This window comes from Ornithodoros turicata, chromosome 3 (assembly GCF_037126465.1).
Source record: "Ornithodoros turicata isolate Travis chromosome 3, ASM3712646v1, whole genome shotgun sequence".
Classification (NCBI taxonomy): domain Eukaryota; kingdom Metazoa; phylum Arthropoda; class Arachnida; order Ixodida; family Argasidae; genus Ornithodoros; species Ornithodoros turicata.
In genome coordinates this window covers 67,178,539-67,200,907 of record NC_088203.1, presented here as the reverse complement: position 1 = coordinate 67,200,907, position 22,369 = coordinate 67,178,539, and the positions used below count along the sequence as shown (strand labels likewise).

Genomic DNA, 22,369 nt, shown 5'->3' with positions numbered 1-22,369 from the left:
TCTCGCACCAAGACATGCAACTAATAGATATACACATTTGTGCCAGCGAAAGATATTTTATAAATGTCAATTATTCACAATACGGTTATCACAAATACCCTGTGTGTAACCGTCCTGGGGTAGGCAGTTCTACTTTGTCGCGACTTGCTTCCCCATGTGTGTTCTTTTTCTTTATCACATCACCATCACAAACAGGTGTAAGAAAATAACTATTATTGGTTGACATTAATCGAAAGTACGACGTACGCATCTATCAAGTGAAGAACAGAACAGAGGAACATTTAAATAGATGGAGAAAGTAAAGAGGAGTAGAACCAGTCACACATACATACTCAGATAGACCCAACACTTGCCAGAACCGGTTTCCCCCTTCTTTTCACACAGTGCTTTCCACTCTTTCCTCGAAACGCGCGTGAAAAATCCCCCACCCCAACCGAAGCTTTCCCAAGCGCCGAAATCCATACTGAGTGCCAATGTCAGTCGAGTGAAGGTTGATATCAACGCACAAGTAACGTCACAGAATTTTCAACAATATAATGGGCCTACACAAGCGACATGCTTTTATTAGGTGTGGAATCACAAAGGAAACAGTGAAGAAGTTGCAACATAGAGGAAATGTCATCGTTTTTTCGTAGCATTTTTTTAAATATAGCATATATTCATTATCACTACAAATTTTACCTACACTCGTATCATTGATAAGGCCACTCAGAAACAACCTTTACACATTTATCAAAACATTATTCTTTCACTAAACGGGAGCGTAAACTAGAAAATAAAGGAAGATATGATACTACATCTAGCTCACTGCGCTGGACGGTTTGCAAGAGTTTCAAGGCTCTCAAGGCATGACAACTGCCAGAATAATTCAATGCATAGTATAATTGAAGAAATGAGTATGACTCCTTTTCTCAACATATAATGTAAGGATCACTGTACCAAATTTACATCACACGGTACGTGCAACGAAAACAGGTATAGTGATAACAGAGAGCCATTTAGTGGTGGGAAAGACTTTTTCCTATAATTAGACTGACATAAAAAATCTTACCTACCGATCTTCTTATGCTGTAATGACAAATAGAATATACATATCCAACCAACAAACACATATTTTTCATTGACCTACAAGAACGAGCTTGACAAAAAATATTCCTCACTATACTTGCAAGAAACTTTTTTCTCAGTTCGCACCGCAAGCGTTACATCTATGAAAGGTGGCCTCCAGTTACCTAACATCGCAGTACGCCGAAAACCAGCTCCCGTGGCATAGTGGTTAGGACGATCGCTTTCCACGCCGAGACTGGGAGGTGACACGGGTTCGAATCCTGTCACCGGCTGTGACGTCTGAGGTTTTCTCTGGGTTTTCCGAAGACTTTCCAGACGAATGTCGGCATAGTTCCCTCTGAAGTCGGCCCAGGACGCATACTAACCCTCACTCCTTCCTGCTGTCCTCTCTCAATCTGTCCACGTCTGTACGCCGCTCAATAGCACAGTTGCTTCGCGGCCCTAACAGGGAATAAAGGAAAAAGAAAAAATTCCCGCCTGTACCTTTTTCATGAAACATACTACCATAACGATTCGCAGGTAACAGATCTACTCTTTCTTCCCATGTACTACATCTCCCACCGCACTACTCATCGTCATAAAGTACACGTTCCTCATTCATCCACTAAAAGATTCGTTCATTCCAAGGAACCACCAAGGAATGATTGGAACTACCTCCCCGGTTGCATAATCTTTTGGGAGGTCCTTTTGCTAGCTTTGCTACACACTCTTAAAAATGAACTTCACCGCATAGCACGCTCCTAGCCAACCATCATCTCGAATGATATCGTTATCTGCTCTGATTTGTTGAAAACGGGAGGCGTACGCCTTTTTTGTGACACTTATGCCGTTCATAACTGTCACAGAAAAGGCGTACGCCTCCCGTTTTCAACAAATCAGGGCAGATAACGATATCATTTGAGATGATGGTTGGCTAGGATCTTGCTGTGCGGTGAAGTTCATTTTTAAGAGTGCAGGGCCTCCCTTCCATTGTGTATTACGTAATCGAGAAATAAAATTATAACAACCAACAACGTCACATCCATTTCACCGACAAATCTATTTCAAAGTGCCATTTCTTAGCATGTAACTCAAGTGTGATTTTGTTATTTGTATTCTGATTTTGTAACCAGTTATTACCTTATTACTATGTTTTATACTATATATATCTAAATAGCAAACCACTCCCCTCTGTGACGCTACCGCCCTGAGGGTAAATAAATAAATAAGTTGTGAAAGGGGACAAAAACCGACCTTTCTAGTTAGCTCCTCCATATTCTCCATAAACCATAAACTCCCCTCTCCTATCAACAGTAGAACTGTGAGAAGTATGGTCATTACGACTGCAACGCCCGGATGATGTAAGTAATTGATGGGAATTGGGAAATCAGTACGCAGGGTGAAGGTAAAATTCTCTCCACCCACCAACACCTTTGCCCTTGAGACCCCCATTCGATATTATCCTATTTCAAACTGAACGAAAAACGCAGAAACTTCTCCGGAAAAGATTTTTAAGACCGTAAACAGACTAGCCAATGCTGTATGTGGATGACCAGTTTACACTGAGCACGGATTCAGCAAGACAAAGAGTGCAAGCGAAAGATTTCGAAGCTTGTAAAGGAACTGTCAAAATAAACAACTGCATAACTGAAAGAAAGAGTATAGGTTATTTTCTCAACACGTAGCAAATCAATGAAAGTTCTCTTTGCTAATCAAATTTGCTAATCAAACGAATTTGATTTCATTAGAGGTAGACAGCATACTAATTTTAGAGAAACACACAAATGGTTTATTTGGAAGTCTGAAAATATTTGATTATCACCAATAAGATCATCAGATCATAAAACAGGAAGAGTTTCTATTCCGTGGTGCTACGGGCAGTGTGTGACCATGAGATGCGTTTCTTGCACTGGCTCGGTTGGGGAAGCAGGGAGCATCCACGATGCTCATGTTCTTCGCCCACCGAAATTGCATGATATGCTTGGTCGTGGTCACTTCCCACTGGGTAGCCACTTAGTTGGGGATGTTGCCTATCCAACTGGTCCACACTTGTTGACACCATACAGGGATATTGGTCACTTGTCCACTGCACAGAAGCGCCTCAATAAGCGACTTTCTCGTGCGCGGGTTACTATCGAAAGGGCCTTTGGGCTTTTAAAAAACCGGTTCCGACGGTTCTTTCGTGTAGGACCCAGGCGGCCAGACATTATTGCATCACGGCATGTGTTCTGCATATTGCTTGCCTGTTGTGGGGTGCATTTGAGAAGCCTAGTGCTGTCGCCGCAGAGGACAATCTGAGCGTCAGCAAGCACACCAGTGCGGAGGCCAAGCGGCTTGGCATGCAGAAGAGGGAGAAAATAACACAAAGCCTAGCACTCCTGTGATTTACATCCATAAGCATGAAGTGTTTTTGTTGAAACGAAAAGATTTTAGGTTTATTTGTGGTGTCAGAAACAAGCCATAAAAGCTAAAACAGTTTTTTGTTTCATTCGTTGCAGAATTTTTATTTAAAAACTCGCGGAGGGAAATAGATGCCGTTTTTGCAGTTGACTTATATGGCCAAGCGAACGTTTTCTCGAAGAAAGTATGTAACTACAAGATGACTAATTACCTAAAATTCATTAATTAACCATCTAATTAGGGGATTTCGCGCACAAACGACATAATAGAACGGGATATAGTCCTCGTTGAAAGCCATTCCATGTTTAAAAAACCCGTAAACGCACACGTGTGTTCAAATATCTATAACTGAATTTGGCTATGCAAAAAATCCCAAAACAAGAACTACGTACTTTTCGAGCGCAGAAATGACGCGACCTTCGCCTTATCTGGGTCAGAGAGCGGTCTATCTGGCTAATAGATTACTTCCTACACCAATGAGCTCCATCGCTCCCATGGAGGAAGGAAACACAGGAGCGGCCGTTTCGAACAGATTTCCGTGGGACTCCTCTGGCGGTCGCCCCTGTCAAAACCGACATTACTTCCTGTCCACCACGTAATCCTCTCTAAAGTTTCGGTTTAGCAACGCTTTGTTGCTCGCGCTGCTTTCCGTGCTTTTCCAAAGTCATTTACTCTTAAAATGTGAGCACCATTGCGGAAACAACATTTTGTTAACGTGTTCTTACCGCGCTTGCGGCTGTCGTTCAACAGAAAGCAGCTCTGTCACGGGAATAACGTTTCAGTCGTAAGTACGTACTTGATCGGTTTGTTTCGTATCTCTGTCTGTGAGAGAGTCATCTTGAATCGTTCGTTTGCAAGCTGGCGCTGTGCTACAGCTGCAGATTCATCTGATTTCCTTCATTGTTGTATAAGTTTGATTACTGGCATTCTTTACCACTTCAGCAACAAGCACGAAACGTGGCCACGTCGTCACACAAACGTCACTGCCACGAATGATGTTTCTAGTACTGCCTGCTTGTCCTGCAGACCGTGACCGGTCATGTAGTAGACGGGTAAACCAAGAGTAAACCTCCGAACACACAAATAAAACTGGACGCGCGGCGCTCATCACAAGGCAGCTACCTGAACGTCTGAGCTGCAATCACGACTCCCGTACCCCGTCGTCTGCTTAGGGAGCTGGCCTGCGCATGCTCTTGGGGTCAGGTGAGCGGTCACATGGTAGACAGGAGCATCCCAGAGTGCAATGCGAGGCTGGCACGCCCGTCCCCATGGCAAAAACTTGGAAGGGTCGCTCCTGTGTTTCCTTCCTCCATGATCGCTCCAAAGCACGCGGCCCTCTCACGTGGGTTGCCTGTCGCTCTTTCTGTGCTCGAAAAGGGCGTAGTTCTTTATGTCGGCTCATTTGCATAACGAAATTCAGGGATGGATATTTCAACACACGTGCGCGTTTAAGGGTTTTTTAAACATGGTGTGATTGAGACGACAAATAGGTCTGGAGAGGAATAATCTTTAATATGACCGAACGGTCCTAAAGCCAGAGCCGAACTAATGGCTCTCGCGCCGGTGGCGCGTAGCTTGAACCAAGCCGCGGGACGAGAATTGGCAATGGGGCTGCCACATCAGAATAGCTTTTACAGAGGAATATATCTGCTGTTCGGTTGTCTCGCTTCTGCGAGAAATCCCGTAATTAAATAAGGAGTGCGAGAATGTGTAGAGCGTGTTGGTTGGGACTGAACATGATTAAGAACGCGGAGGTTCAAGGACGACGCCTCCGTGTGTGTGTCGCCCTTGTCCATCCGCGTTCTTAATCATGTTCCGAATGAAATAGTTCGTTAATAAATTTTAGGTAATTAGTTATCTTGTAGTTACACGCTCTCTTCGAGAGAATAATGTTCGCCTCAACTGCAAAATCGGCATCTATTTTGCTCTGCTAGATTATTTATAAACATTCTGTAACGAATAAAAAAAATACTGTATATGATCAACATTTATCACGTACATCTTACATGAGGTTCATTCCAGGCTAACACCTGTCAAACACAACAGCTGTGATGCTTAAGATTATTTCCAAACCTGTTCAGAAATGTTTCCGTAAGGTCACTGAACCGTTTCAGTTATTCAACTTTCAATGGCAATTTTTTTCTTGCATCCACTCATTCTGCCTAGCCTTTCGCTTCTGTTGGGCCCAGTAGAAGTGGGCTGCGCAGAGGACTCTGGATCTTCTACCCTTTGTTCGAGGCCTCTTGACGTTGAGACAATTGAAACTCTGTATGCAATAAAGGGATAAGTCGAATTACCCCTTCTTAGTATTTTTGTTGCAATGACATCTACATACCAGTATGTACCTCTTAAAGAAAATTTAGGACCGTATTGCAATTTACTGACTCGCTATAGGAAGATAAGAAACGGGAAATGCATGCGTGTCAATGGGATGTACAGCCAGATGAGGCCCCTTTTACACATGCGTACAAATGTACAAATGGTGTAGCTTTGCTTCAACTTCGACTTCCACTCGAAAAACATGTTCGTCCTACCTCACGTGACTGTGTCAGCAATGCTACTGAGCGTTGAAATCGAAAAAAAAAAAAAACGTGTGCACTATGCTAATAAGTCATATTTTGCTGGCCATACAGAACATTATTTTCAAGATTGTGCTCGTTTAGCAGAACGATAATCACGATCTAGGCTGCTCCACTGCACAAAGGTAACTTCGCCTGTCCTGGCGTCACCATGAAAATCCGACTCGTGAAAACTGTTTTGTCCTCCACGAAAACCGTGTGCGTGCGGTGTTATATAGAAAAAGGGGGTATGTCATGCCCCTGGGTTTTGGTCAATTCCTGCTAATCCACACACCCAGAAACAATGCTAACGTGACAGAAATATGCATGTAGAGTAGACACATGCATATATGTTACACATTTTGCATTTGCGTTATTCGAGGAAACCCATCTGCAATTACTTTACCAAATATTCACTTTCAGTTTTCTCGGTTTGGGATTTTTCGACTTATCCCCTTATTGCATACAGAGGCTCAATTGTCTGTGGAGTAATCTCCAGCCGCAAGCAGAAAATTTCATCCATACGTTCTAGGTATGGCCACATCTTCCTATAATGCAAATGTGTGTGTTTATGTTAAGCTAGATCGCACAAAAACCACCTTTTACGTGTAAAGAATATTGAAATGAAGTCTCGTACAATTTCATTCCAATTACGGACTCTCACCTTGCGCGGCGACTTGTACTGTTGTTGTCCTTGATTATCTTATATTGCTTTTTCATGTTCTTCAACCTGTACTCACATTGTTTTGATGAAACAGAGCAGCCATGTTTCTCCATCGCAGCTGACACTCTAGAATAAAAGAAAACAGCATAAAGATATACAGTCGGACCTCGTTTTATGAACCCTCGATATACGAATTCCCTCAACTTACGAACGGCTCCACAGGGAACCAAACTTTTTCCGTGTATTTTGACCTCGTTTTACGAACCCTCGATATCCGAACTATGAACGGATTATGAGGGAACGGACCCAAAGTAGCCAAGCCATTCTGACCTCGATATACGAACGGGCGTTATGAACGTACAGAGGACAGGCCAATGGACCGGAGGATAATGAAAGTTCTTCAGTACATGCTGCCAAGGTCAAACATACAATGTCCCAACGCCACTACGTTCCACAAACATGATTCAGCATTTCCTGAAAGAATAATTCCGGCGTTTACAGCCGAATGGTTGTGAGTTTGGACCAGGTCTCCGAGATGGAAACATCTTGCCGTTCCAAGAGAAGGCGTTCAGTCCTGACAGCTGGTGACAAGCGTGATATTTGTCGTTGGAAACAGTCTCATCCGCGCGTGATACGGTACTTTGAGGACCGGGTGGATGAGTCAAGTGTCAGACTTCTGTCATCTCTTCTAAACAGGATAGACCCTGCACAAAGTATGGTGCAAAGCACAAGTACGCAGTATTTTCAAAAATAAAACTTATTCAAATCAATTTCCCGTGTTTTTGTGAGGTATTTGTGCACTGCACTCCTCGGACCTCGATTTACGAATACCTCGATTTACGAACGATTTTCTGAGAAACGAAGGGTGTTCGTAAAGCGAGGTTTGACTGTATGTGGCGAGAATGAGGTTAAAAATTATAAGCCCTCCTGTAACAGTCTGCTGCTGAGAGAAGAACGTCTACCTTTTCAAGAACCCTTTCGCATAATTTATCGTTCCACTATCCTCTTCTGTTTGGCACTCATCGATTAGGTGAAGCACAGCTGCATGCGGCCGGTGGAGATTTGTCGCTGACGCTGCTCCGAGTCGTCTTAACACTTTGGGACAGTGGTGTCTATCTGCCCATTTGGTGTACCCGGTACACCACTTTGTCCATTGCTTTTTGAACAAAAAATAAAGAAGCATCTCGCACAGGGTTTGCAAAGTACAGGGGGATAGCAAAATTACAACGGGACAATGGGCCAAAGAGGAAATACCAGAACTTGTGGAGTGGCGAACCCCCATACAAGCCATTGCGAGCGGGTAAAGCCGGCGGCCAGATTGGAAGGGGCAAAAACTAACACCGGCAGTACGGTTGCGGGCGAAATTCACATTTTTTTCGCGACTGCATCTTTCGGGGGAACCGATAAAAAGAATCGGTTCGTCTGACGTATGTCTTTATGAGCACTAATCTTAGATTTCGTAGGTGATGCTCGCCAGAAGGGTTATGAGAGTTTTATCCAGCGACCAGCGACTTGCAGTTATACTTCACGGTCCATTTAAATGAGACAGATGACCCGAACGCCCTAAGCAAATATTTCGCATGTTAGCATAAAAGCACACATTCTAGAGCTACCTTAGTTAGCTGGTGTTTATTGATTCGCTTTTTTTCTGCCCCTTCTAAGATGTCGACGCCTCTTCCACTGTACAAGTTTTAGTATATAACGTCCTTGCACTGGGCCCATATCGTAAATGAAAACCACGTGCTCCGCAGCGTCCAACATGATTACTGTTTACTGTTTAACAACTTATTGTTTAATGCAGATGCGTGCATTCCATGCAGTTTTTGACCAGTCCTCTATTTCCAAATCACAGAGAGAACACTGATGCATTTCCAGCCACATTGTCTGTCAACAGGGCGGTTGGTAGCAGACGACGCATGTAGCATGCAGCAGACGCGCTTGTGTGTGACGGTATAACGCCGGCTTACCCTACTTCAGAGCAGAGTAGAGAAGAGTTGCTACTCCCTGGTTATTTTTCGCCGGCTCAAAGTAACTCAGAGTTGCCAGAGTTGAATAAGGAAACGACCCTCCAACGTTACCTCTTCCTCTTCTTCTGCTTCTGACCCGTACTCATAGTTCACTACAAGTGTCAACAATTTTGTGTAGGGAACACTATTCCCTCTGAATGCTGATTCTCTGATAGCCAACAAATGCATTTAATTGCAATATTTGCGGCATCTCTGTGGCTCTGTGTACAATTTAGAAAGACCCTTGTAGGTGATAATCATATTTTTATTTTATTTATTTATTAATACTCTAAGCCAATATGTGGCCCAAACAGGAGTGGCATACATGTTTGACGCCATACTCAACAATGGACAACTAAACAGAGCTGAGTAAATTGACCCATCAAAACACGATCATACACTATATCTATTAAATCAACTTTTTACCAACACCGCAAGGCATTCTATTGAGAACAAAAATATAATTTCTTCACGTTACTTATAAAATTACCTCACTCGAAAACACTTCGAGGAAAGAAACTATATTTAAATGCATTAGTTCTTGCAAAAATTGGTGCTAGCATTTGTTCCCGCCGACTGTGTCGTGTTCTTCTCAACAAGGACAGTTTCACAGAATTTGGTAAATTTAATGCGACATTTCCCATCAGACCCTTACGAAGAAATAATATCCGACTAATTTTTCGGCGCATTTCAAGTGTCTGAATGTTGTTTACCTGCATCAGCTTACTAGGTGAGTCAATTCCTCTGTATTTCCCAAAAATGAATCTTATCGCTCTTCTCTGTACCCTATCCAGTGGTGTAATATCCCTTTTCTGATACGGGTCCCAAACTACTGCTGGATATTCAAGTTTTGATCTAACAAATGTGTTATATGCGAGTAGCTTTGTTTGTGCCGGTGCATGTTTAAGTTTCCTTTGTATAAATCCTAATTTCGTCAGGGCTAATGCACAGATGTCAGAAATGCTATCAGACCACGTTAGTTTACTATTGATTGATATCCAGCGACCAGCGACTTGCAGGACTTCGGACTTCGATCGTTATTGCGAACGGGCTCGTTATTCTATTCCCCCCATTCCCACCAGCAATGGGGTAGAGTATCGCCTGTGGCGATGAAACTCCCCACTCTCCAAGGTCAAAATAAAGTTGTACTATTGATTGTCACCTCCAAGTATTTATACTTCTGTACTTGGGATATTTCTATGTTTTCATATATGTGTGGCTTATATATACATAAACCATATTTTATTACAACCATATATATATATATATATAGGTACTAACAAAATATGAGGCAGACAACGAAGATGTAGGAAGTAGAAAAAGGGGGAGTTATTTATTTACTAGTGGAAAGTTAAGGGGAAGTCAACGTTGCTGCGGAAGCTCCGCCTTCGTCAGGACGGTCCTGACGAAGGCGGAGCTTCCGCCGCAACGTTGACTTCCCCCTTAACTTTCCACTAGTAAATAAATAACTCCCCCTTTTTCTACTTCCTACATATTCGTTGTCTGCCTCATATTTTGTTAGTACCTATTTAATTTCGCGGTCGCCCGAACCCCTTTCTTCCAGTATATATATATATATATTATTATAACCATATATATATATATATATGACTATTGTTACACGTACGCACTACGTGAATTTTCTCTGAAACACTATATTCCTGTTTGTCCTTGTAAAGAAAGAGAAAAACTACTGAATGATTCTGGGTAACCTGCTTAAAATGGATATGAGACAGCACGGTGGATGGAAAGCACGATGGATGACTTGGCTGAGTGGATTAGACGGCACGAAATTGGATATCTTAGCACGGTGGATGATGTGGCCACAAGTGCTTCTGATTCATGATGGTGCTGTGTAAAGATTTCTCGCAACCTTCGATTTCTATTGTCGTCAATGTATCAGTCACCTAACTAAAGTTTGTTGTAAAGTTTTTCTTGCGAAAAGTACACTCTGCGTAACTGTATAGATTGAAACACTTTGGTCATGCACAATTGTGAATTCAAACCTTTTTGGTATGCTCACAATATTGAAAATAGTGTCGGCAATGAGATTGGTTGTTGACTACAAAATTACCTTCTCCACCCGCTATATCGATGTTAGTTTGAAATAGCCAAATTACATAATGTCACAAGTTTTTCACAAAAAAAGGTATGAGTATTAATAATTCTGTGTAAGAACGCTATTCGCTCTGCGTGCTGGTACTCTAATCGGTAGCTTTCGATTAATGTCAACAAAAAATACTTTTCTTACACCTGTTTGTAATGGTGATGTGATGAAGAAGAAAACAAACAACAACAACTTTATTTTTGACTTTGGAGAGTGGGGAGGTAAATCGCCAGAGGCGATACTCTACCCCAGTGCTGGTGGGAATGTGGGGAATAAAATAACGAGCCCCTTCACAATAACGATCGATGTCCGATGGTGTCCAGAAATGTCAGAAGAGCTTCGAACGCAGAGCGTTGCTGGGCTGGATTGGGCCAGGGACCAAGCAATTTCGATAGGGAGAAGGGGCGAGAGTCCAGCTGACGAAGAGACTCGGAGAGTGATGTTCGGGAAGATTGGTAGTGGGGGCAATGAAGAAGAATACGCTCCAGATCCTCAAGAGGACCACAGTGGAAGCAGGTGGGAGAGTGAACTTGTCTCAAGCGGTAACGTCACTGAGCTGTAAAGGCCACATCGAGGCGCATTCGGTGGATTAATGCAGCATCTTGACGAGAGGTGTTTCGTGGCATGCGGAAAGCGAGCGTTGGATCAACTCTGCTCTTCATAGGGGGGGGGGGGAGAATGTCGGTTGTCCATTGGCGGGAAGCCAGGGGTGTCACGAGGCGTCGCAGAATTGAACGGCGGTCTCCTCTCAGCAGAACAATACTGGTCCGTTTCTGATACGAGAGTGCTGCTTCTGCGGCGCTGTCGGCCTGCTCGTTCCCCACGACACCGCAATGGGCTGGAACCCACTGGAGAACTAGCCTGTGGCCTGCTGCGTAGATAGTGTGGTAGGCCATTAACACATCTGTGACTAGGGGTGCGGGTGGGCCTCGTATTCCGGAATTTTCAATTGCTTGAACTGCAGATTTGGAGTCTGAAGACTGCCCATTCCCGCGGTGTAAAATCAGCGATGTATTGTAGAAAGAAAAGGATGGCATAGAGTTCTGCAGCTGTGGAGGAGGTTGGATGTGAAAGGCGTCTTCTGTGCACTACGGCTTCGGATGGTATGCCGAATGCTGAGGCGGACTTGTTGTTTCGGGATGCGCCATCGGCATATGCTACCGTAAACGTAGAAAACGTATCGTCTACCAGAGCATGAAAATGGGCTCGGAGGACTTGAGGGGGGACCTGATCTCTTCTTTCCAGAAGGTTTGGAGAAAACAACAAGAAGCGCGAAGGCAGAGCGAGCTAGAGGCAACGCGAAGAAAACAAAAATAGGTGGCGACTTAGCGGCAAATGCGAGAGAAATGCCTTAGCATTACAGGGGCACTAAAATACAAAAACAACTTGCTCTCAAATGAAAGTCCGTGTTTCAGTTAGTATAATGCAAGCAAAATTGGTTCACACAGCGCTACCGTTTAGAAGAAAAACAGAGTCATCGGTGGCAGCAACGAATGGGATCCCCCGGAGGCAAAGATTGGCGGCATCCAATGAGACAGCAGGAGAAGCGTGCGCACAGCTATCGTGGCGGTGTAGATTTGGAACGGGCCCGATCGTAGTGTTCTGTATATGCGCGGCATGATGCACACTACTGCATTTTTGAATACCGATTCACTGAATTGTAGCCCAGAACAGTTCTCGTGAATGTTCCACTGACAACATTTATCTTCACATCCTTCGGACAGCGACGCCAGTCCGCATCGCAACGCGCACTATGTTTTTCACAGAGACTGCTTCATGGCGTGGCACGTGCGTGCACGCGCAGCATGGGCTAAAAACACCGATGCACGAGCTGAAACGACGTTCACTATTTAGCGCCGAAGCAAGAAAGAGTCCGGTATAATTTCGATTGTGGGTCCGGAACGGAATCAAAGTTTTGAATTATGATAACAAGTACGAAATTAACATAGCGAGTAACGTAATTTGAAGTGAACTTGCGTTTTAGTGCCCCTTTAACCGTCTTTTTCGGTCCATACTTGACTTCCGGTCTACATTCAACTTCCGGCCGTTTACTTCCGGTCTAATCCGACTTCCGGTTGTCCACTTCCCGTCTATACTTGAGTTCCGGTATCTACTTACTGTCCAAGGTTTCGTCGGCCATCTTGGTTGTGGCGAACCTCCGGTAAACGTGCGTTGTGTCTATCTTCTCTACGATGACGACCTGGGGTGCTAGACTCGTCAAAGCAAAAGTAAGTTCAAAAGATGACGTCGAGCGGGGAAAAGTTTTGAACTTCCGAAGTTCAAGTAAAATGTTTCCTTTTCCCGGATCTGAAGTTGGGTCTACGTCAGTGCCTGATTCATATTTGTGTGTGCGCGACCCGCCCACTGGCACGAGCGTGATAGAATGAAGAACGAGAAAGCGCACCGCTTCTGTCCGCTCCGGTGAAGAGTGAAATGCAGAGCAATAGATCCTTGAAGGACTTAAGGTCAAATCATACATTGTCAAATATGTTTGGGCTGTGCGAACATTAGAATATTTCAGATCTTGAGGCGCATAACTGTTCCGAATCGAATACGAAATTATGTGTTCAATTTTGAATCGAATCAATATTCCTTCCAAACTGAATACATACAGGAACAGCATGACTCGAGGCCTGATCCCATAGCATCACAAAACACCCGCGCTACTAGGTAATGGCAATAAGGAAACGGAAAACTGTTGTACGATTCACGGAAATTGGCGGCCGTGCTGTCGTCCGTCAAGTTATGCAAACGCAAAAAGAAAAGAAGTCGAAAAGACGAAGCACCCGGTGACACGGCTTTTCTTGTAACCTCCTCGCTGTTGCTTCAGATAGCTGCGTCGTTTCAACCTTGCTGCCGCTATCAGCAGAAGCATGAAAGAGGGAACTGAAGGGGAGACTCATCGTTTCTTTCCACAGTGTTCTACGATACGTGACGGAGTAATTAACGTGGTCGAGATTTTGGGCAAAGAAAATTTTCCCCAGCTATTTTTGTTGTAGTAATGTAATGTGTTTTGTTTTGAAAGTGGTTGAGAAAACGAAATGCCCTTTCTGTTTCGGACAAGAAAATACACAAAGAAAGACAACAACAAACAAACGAAAAAAAAAGTTACGCTGACTTGGCACATTTCAGAGATCTATTCAGAACATTTCTCGCGACTGAAAATCGAACAAGTGCGCGCAAGTCACACCAAAAGTTTGTCGATGACAAGCGCCTGTGACACCCCGAAGTAGAATTTTAAAGGGACGGACTCGTACCCCCTGCCCCTTTCATAAAGTGTACCATTCGATTGCCCTTTGTTGAAATGGAATACTGCTAATTTACCCGACAAAACACGCCACAGTTATTAAATAACCGAATTAAATTGATAAAGATTGCAGGGCACGCCGCGATCTGTATTGGCAACAATAAGAACGGCCACGTCGCCCTGCGGGTAAGTCCGTGATAGGATACAGGAATCGTCTGCTTTTGCGTGTGCTAGTGCATCGGCGTGAGCAGACGACTTTGAGAAGTTATACCCTAGTTACACTAGCGCTCTCAACCACGGTTGAACTCAACCGCGGTTGAGAGTGTTACACTGCAGCGCCAACTGTGGTTGACACGTCAACTGTGGTCGAGTTTCATCTGAGCTCCTCGCCGTCAGTTGACCGACTGAACTGACAGACAAGATGGCTGCCTCCAATGCTGCGTCTGCGTCGTCGGCCGATTTTGCGATGGACCAAACGAAAAAGAAGCGTTTCGTCTGGTCGGATGCAATGACCAGGCATCTCCTAAACTTGTGGGAAGACAGTATAGGGGCTATGAGAAGCCAAAAAAGGAATGCTGTGATTTATGACCGGATCGCGTCAGCCCTAACCGAGGGTTGCCACGGTGCAACCTTCGTAGACAAGCAAGTCAGGATGAAGATACAGAGCCTGACGAAAGAATACAGGTAGGGGTGCTTTTCATTTAATTGCACTTATTTACCTTCTTCTCTATTTGGCGTTCATAGCGCATTCTTGCTTCTACTGGCCAACTGTCGCACTGTTGTATGTTCAATACTGAATTACAAAGCCCGTTTTTGTAAATGCAGGGCACTAGCGAGGTGCGGAACTGGTTCGGCGGCGATAACGTGGCCATATTTCCGCAAAATTCACGGCTTTTGGGGGACACTTCCCGTCAATGACCTCTCGCTAGTGGAAGAAAGTATCCAGGTAAAGCGTTTGGACATTTTGCGGCTCTTTTGTGTTTGGTACTATTTGTTACGACTTGTGACATGTGAAAACCTGTATTTCCAGCTGCCTGAACTACAGCTACACTACTTCGTTTACACATATCCACACAACAGCTTCATCATCAAGAACAGTGAAGTCATGAACCATAAGCTGAACCACTACGCATGGATGATAACCTGATATGCTCTGTGGAACTTGGCATCCGACTGCTCTGCTTCAAGATGATGAGGGGAGACGAAAGTGGGGGAGTTTATTTCATAGCTCAATATAATATGTACTCGTTGCTGCTGGTGCACTCTTTTGAAATCAGTACACATCACTTAAAGAAATGTATGTGTTTGAAGGGAGACACACCCTATGTAGCAATAGTTATACCTTGTGTGCAAAATGCTTTTTAAGATGTTTTTTACCTTACAAAAATATAGGATTATCTTGAAAGGTAAATATTTGGTTTAGTAATCTTTGTATTTGTATGTTGTTACGTAAAGCAGCTGTCACAAGATGTATGATAACAAGAATGATGAATAACAAATACTGAGACTGCTTCTAAATTAACCGTTTCACTGCTACGGGTGACAGGAAATACAGTTGTGATTACAATAGTACCTGTGCACTGCTGACAATTGCCCAACGCAGAAACAGCTGTCCACTGCTGGTATAGCATCATTTGTCCTAAACCAATTTTTATTCAGCCTGCTACCCCGGAATTCACAGATGTGACTTGACTTGAAGCCGCAACTTGAATTGTGCAAGTCTACACGAAGACCTGTCTTCGCTCAAGACGGTTTGCGTCTTTCATGAACTTTCCCGCTGGCACACTTTGTCAAGTTGCCTAACTTTAACTGTGTCTGGGAGTGAGACTTAAAATTTTGCACTTCAAATTTGCTTTGCAATAAGAAAACACAACATTTCTTAGCATCAGGACCCCTATGATATGCGGTATACCTGTCATCTGCAAAGACTGTGTAGACGAATTGATGGCGTATCAGCTGACGTAATGCAAAGACAAGGGAAGATTCTGAATGCCATGCGGCTTCCTGAAGCTTGTGCACTGCGGTGCGATCTGTCTGGTTCAAAGTAGCAAAGGAGCTAACTTGATTGCCCAATAAGGCCAGAATAGCTGTCCAATGTTAGCATGGCGATGTTTCAGTTATAATGTAGCTTTTGTACTGTCTGTTAATATGCATTATTACACATTTTCAAGGTCCCAGTTGTCCATGAGCCAGAGGAAGGTGCTGAGGTAGTTGCCTCTGCACCACAAGAAGTGTTGACTGAGGAGGAGCCACAGGAGAACGTAGATCCTGTAGAACCACCACCCAGACCGTGCTGATGCAGCTTCTGCAGCTTTCAAAAGCTGCAGAAAAAAGAGCTGCTAAAGCAGGCAAAAAAGAACGAAAAATGGGGAAAAGAGCCCTACACCTTCAGGAAGAGGCAAACCAGCTGCAGCGGGAAATGCTGCATATGATGAACAATTATTTTAATGGATAGTAATGCTTTGCAGCATCATATGTAATTTGCAGTTTCATGTACAGTGTTGCAGTGTGCAATGTTGCAGTGTGTGCAGATAAGTGTCATTTGCGCACTTAGCTTGTTGTCTACTTGCCCGAGGAACTTCTGGTGGCATGCACTTATGAATGCGAACTCTACAAAAGAAATCGTGGAAGCCATACTCAGCTTAAAAAATAAACTGACGGACAAAAATGTCAGCATCCGTGCATTAGACTGGGGCAACATATCAGCCTCAGGAGAGTTGTATTCAAGTATCGCTAAATCTGTGCTGAAACCGAAGCGATGTCCAATACGGGTAATCATGGGTTGTGTTCCTAGTGCACACAACTCACTTGAGGCCGTGATGTTGCCTTATCCTAATGCATGGAAGCTGATGTTTTCGTCACTGTTTATTTTTTCTGCTGAGTACAGCTCCCACAATTTTTTTGTAGATTTTGCACGCATAAATGTGCCACTGTGAGCCACCGAATCTTGTCGGTTAAGCAGACAAGGAGGTAAGTGCACAAGTGTCACTTATCTGCCCACACCCAGTATAATAAACTTTCGTTCTTTGTAGTAGCTGTTGCATGTACTTGTAGATCAATTCAGAGTGTCTTAAGCCTGTTAGTTCTAGCCTGTGAGTGATGATTTTCTGTCTAGTTCTGGTATAGCTGGTCATAACTATACATTACATGTTTCTCGAACGTCCCTCAGCCAAATAGTTCAGAAAAAATTTACGCTGTCAAAGAACTTTCTTTTAGGTTAGTATCCTTGAGACACGAGAAAAGACTAACCAAACAGTTGATCATGTGCATATTATCGTTAACAAGATAAAAATTTAGTATTTTTTTTAGCAATTGGTTTCCTAATTGGAATCATATTTATATAATTAAAACCTCTGTGGCATTTCATTTCGAACTGGTAACTGAAGTCACATTTTTTTCAGTTCAGGTTATGGTTCTGGTTAATTGCCGATGGCGAATTGCGGTACGTTCTGGTTCTTGAAAAAAATCAGGTTCCCAAGCGGTTTTCGGTTTCCTTCCATCCCTAACTTTTTTCTAGCTTGCTTTGCATTTGCTCATTACAGCCATGTATTTGCTTCGAATGGCTGTCTCGTCTCCATGTAAACACATCCCGCTAAAGGGAGTTTCCCTCCACCTAAATATGTGGAAGACTTTGTGTAGCTCAAGCACTTTCACTATTTAAAAAGTGGCTCAATCAGTGAAATCAGCTCAACCCTCCCCTTTGTCTAATGCATCAGCAAACGTCAATTGGTTACAGCAAACGGGGCAGAGTTCTCCCCGAATGACGTTTTGCGTCGTCAACCAATCCTGGACTCCCACAAGGTCAGCCGCGGTGGAGGACCTGTTTGCTGTCGAAATAGTATGCAACACGGTTTGTAATTACTGCTCAACTATATATGTTGATGTCGACCTCCCTAATTTAAGGAAATATGTTTCAGAGTTAAATGAACATATTCTTACTGATACATCATTGCTCTTATATCGGTTTAGTGCCCCTTTAATACATATCTCAGGATGACGGATACTAAAGTAGCACCAAGGTTCCACAGGACACCTGACGTTGTTGATCTCTGTAGTACTCATACGGCTTTTTCTACTGCCAAAGCTTTTCTCGTTAGTATGACAATTTGTTTTACGACCAAAATCCGCAACTGTGATGGGCATGTTAACCAGGGTTCACTGTACATAGTGTTTCGACATGGATAGAAAATTATGTGCAACAAGTTGTTGCTTAATTCATACGAGTGTCTTTGTGTTCTAGATACTAAGATGTCTTAAATGTAGCTATCTTGAGGTGGGTGCTTATGACCACCTCCGCTCACTTGTGCAAAAGGCCTGTATTCCTAAGAAAAAATTTGAAAGGTTTGTTCTATACGCAGATGTAGCCTTTGACGTAGGCATTTGGGGTGGCCCTGAAAAGGGCCGTTTTTCATAGGTGATGGTCCGTCGACCAGGATAGGGTCTTCTGCAGCATGCCTTAGGCTGTGGTCTTCATGCAGTACAGGTGCTGTGCAATGGCATCACGAACACGTGCTCCGCTTTCCATAGCAGCAGATGTGTGATGTTGTGGCATCTCCCTTGGAAGATGTCTGACCACGTTTATTCGGAAACGCACATCTTCGTCTGGACGCCATTAATGAGCAATTAGAGCTAATTGGGACCCCCCACATTAATCAGCACCCTCCAGGGAGCCATCACACTAATTGGGGAACGTCTATCTCGTGTCCAGACCAGTTGTGCGTTTCCGGATAATCGTGGTCATAAAAAATAAAAAATAGGCAGAAAATAAAATAAAAAGATAGAAATAGAGTGGAAACAATTTATTCGAAAATCAACGATGCAGCGGCGAAGAAGCCGCTCCGCAACACCCGAGTGACCAGCGCCCGCCATGTTGGTAGTCGGCGACGGGCAGTTGCAGAGATCGACGACAGGTGGCCACTTAGTTGCAAGGCATCACACCAGATGGCGCCACCATCATAGCTCTAGACGAGAAAGACAGAGAACAAGATACTAGCGGCAGGTAAAAATGGCAGCACTGCTAAACAATCTAGGCATGCGAGAGAAAAGGTCTAACCGCTACTGCTAAAACAGCACAGAGAAAACAGTACACATCGGGGAAAAAGGCTTACGGGGGCGATCGCTTAGGCCTAACCACAGCGTCACAACACTATGCAGCTAACACAAGGCGGGAACCACTGGGCACACATCGCTAAACATGCGTCAACACGAACAAAAAGCTTGCTCACCGCAAAACAAGTCTAAACATGCGAGAAAAGGCTTAACACGAGCGCGGTCAAATCACTCGTTGGTCGCCGCTAAACACGTCAAACATGCGAGAAAAGGAGCGCGTCAAATCACTCACCTTTTCCCCCGCGACGACTGCTCATCAGCCAGGCAGAAACTGAGCGAGCGCAGACCACCCGAGCATACGTTTGCTCTCCGCGACAGCCAGCCAGAAACTGAGCGAGCACGGGGAGCTCACGTCTGCTTTCCGCAACAGCCAGAGAGAAACTGACTGAGGCGACGCGCCGCGGCAGCTATGGATGCGCGCGCGCGCTCCTAGCGCCCTCTGCGCCGCCCGCGGGTGTTTTCGGTTTCGGCTTTCCGCTGCGCGCGCCCTCCTAGCGGCGACGGGTGGCTTCTGAGTTTCGGTTTCACTCTCCTTTCTTTGGCGCGCGCGTTTATCTGTATAAAGGCAGCGCGCACCGCGCTCGCGTCATCATTCTGACCGATACGTGGAAAACGCCATGTGTGGCTTATTCTCCTGCGTTTCTCGTCGTCGCAAGGAAAAGACAAAAAACGGAGAACTTCACGAATTTATTTGCGGCATCGTGGAGGAAGCCTTTCAAGTCCACCACCTGGAATGGTTGCAAGCGCGTCAAGAAATGTGTCAGGACAAGATGAAGACACTCGACCGCATCTTAGCGGCGGACAGACTGGCGAAAAAGAAGTCCAACTTTAGCCTGGATAATCTGTATTGGGAACGCAGTTCCGATGTAGAGGACGACGACGACGACGACGTGTAAATAAAAGCGATGCATTTCTCTTCGAGTCTCAGTCTCTTCTTTCTCTTCGTGCAACGTGTACGCACGCAACATGTCTTCCCCCCGAACCTTTTCGTTTCCGTCATCCTTTTCGCTGTATCTTAAGCGGCCCTTCCATGTGGGGCAAATCTACTTTCGTTGCTAACGTGCTGAGGAACTTGAACGACGTGGTGAACAAGCCTCCGTCACAAATATTCTACGTGCAGAAATATGCTTCGCCGAGCATGCAGGACGAATTCGGGGACTCCGTAAAATTTACCAAGGAGCTACCGCGAGAGTGGGACACGTCGCGCGCTACGCTGATCGTCGTCGACGATCACATGACCGACGCCGGTTCCTTGAAGGAGGTGACCGATCTTTTCATTCGGGGTTCTCACCACGCCAACGCGTCGATCTTCTTACTCGTTCAAAACATCTTTTCCAACAGTAGCCATTTTAGAACAATATCCTACAACGCCAGTTACGTCGTCCTGTGGCGCACCGTGCACAGCGTGCACCAGATGGAACATTTCGGCCAACAGCTATTTGGCAGAAAAAGATTGGAGTATTGTCTGGACGCATATAAACAAGCAATGTCGTCGCCCCACGCATGTTTACTCGTGGATCTTCACAACTATACGCACGAGGATCACAGGTTGCGTAGCAATATCTTTCTGGGCGAACGTCAATATATCTACGCTCCGAAATGAATCTCCGCCCTCACCTCACTTTACTCAAAGTACTCTCCACTCTACCCCCTCCGCGCCGTCGCGACGTCTTGAGACGTTCGTCCTTGTCCGACATGAAACACCTCTCCGAAATTTCCCTCAATGTATTGAACGGAAAGGTGGCTCTAGCTCCAGATATCTTCGCGCGTTTGAAGAAGCACAAACGCTTTTTACGACGGCGCGCCTACAAAAAGATTCACAAGCAGCGAGTCAAGGAGCGAGCAAGTCTCAGCAGCGAGGACAGGGCGTTCTTTCGTCGGTGGTTCCTCTCCTGCTTTCCGCCGTGTTGAACCTTTTCGCCAATGGCCAAGAGAATTGAAGTGACCACCTCCTCCTCCTCCATCGGAAACATTCTTTCCTCGAAGGAGAGTGACGACGTCAAAGTGAAACTCATACTGCAAGCACTGTATTGCATACTCAAGCAGTACGGATTTGACCCCTACGACAATAAAAACAAGGCGTCCAACGCTACAAATTACTTTGACTATTCGCTCCTCTCTCCAGAGGTGGACGAAGAGGAAGCGGAAAGGGTCGTCTCGGAATTAAAGAAGGTTCTTTCCTGGGATCGCGAGGGTTGTGTCTCCGTGTCGGGCAAGCCCATCAGACACTCCTCCGTTTACGAACTCGTCAATTATTTGTTGCAACGTAAGACGGGAAAGAAACCTTCCTGGTTCCCCAAAGTCTCGAAACTATTGCGTCTGATTTCTCTGCCCAAATCTCGCGAGCCCCAACAGCAACAGCAGCAGCAGGCCTCCATTGCGTGGACGACTTATGGAGGGATATGAAAAGCCAGCGGGTGGTTTGGGGTGTGTGGAACGCTATAGAAAAGCGCATCACTTGAGCAAAAAGAAGGCTCTCGCCAATCTCAGAAAGCTGGATGCCTACATGCTCCACCATCCGGTCAGAAGAAAGTTTAATAGGAGACGCATCATCGCGCTCAAGATCAACGACGTGTGGCAGATGGACCTCACCGACTTTTCAAAATACAAGAGATTCAACGGTGGCTACCGCTACATTCTCGTGGCAATCGATTCCCTCTCCCGCCTTCTGCGCACCCTCCCGCTAAAGACGAAGCGCCCCGCCGAAATGAAAAGGGCCATGATAAGACTTTTTCGGGGAGGTAACGCACCTACACGCATCTTTTGTGACAGAGAAGGGCAATTCTACAACAAGACCGTCAAGGGGTATCTGTCACAAAAGAAGGTCCACATGTATTCCACCTTCTCTCCGGTAATCAAAGCATCGCAGGCTGAACGCGTGATACGCACTTTACGCGACAGAATATTCCGCTATTTTAGAGTAACCGGAAAATACCACTTCGTTTCCGCACTTCCTAAGATCGTGCGCGACTACAACACCAAACACAGGACTATGGGCATCAGCCCGTCCGAAGTCACACCCGAAAACGAATTGGAGCTGTTCAATAAGATAAATGGGAAGCCCGTCGTATCCTCCGTGAAAAAAAAAGCTCAAAGTGGGGGATAAAGTGAGGGTCCTACTACAAAGAAAAGGTTTTCATAGGAGTCGGAAGGGAGTTGGTCGCCTCAGATTTTCACCGTCTCCCGCCTGAGAGACACCTCCCCTCCCGTCGTGCACCTGGAAGATTACCG

At 44.9% G+C, this 22,369-nt stretch overlaps 1 protein-coding gene across 1 annotated transcript in view; it reads left to right on the top strand.

The window, feature by feature from the left end:
• The window catches only part of LOC135388567 (aminopeptidase N-like), a 300,033-nt gene that overhangs the window by 250,436 nt on the left and 27,228 nt on the right, over window positions 1–22,369 (top strand). The window lies entirely within an intron of this gene.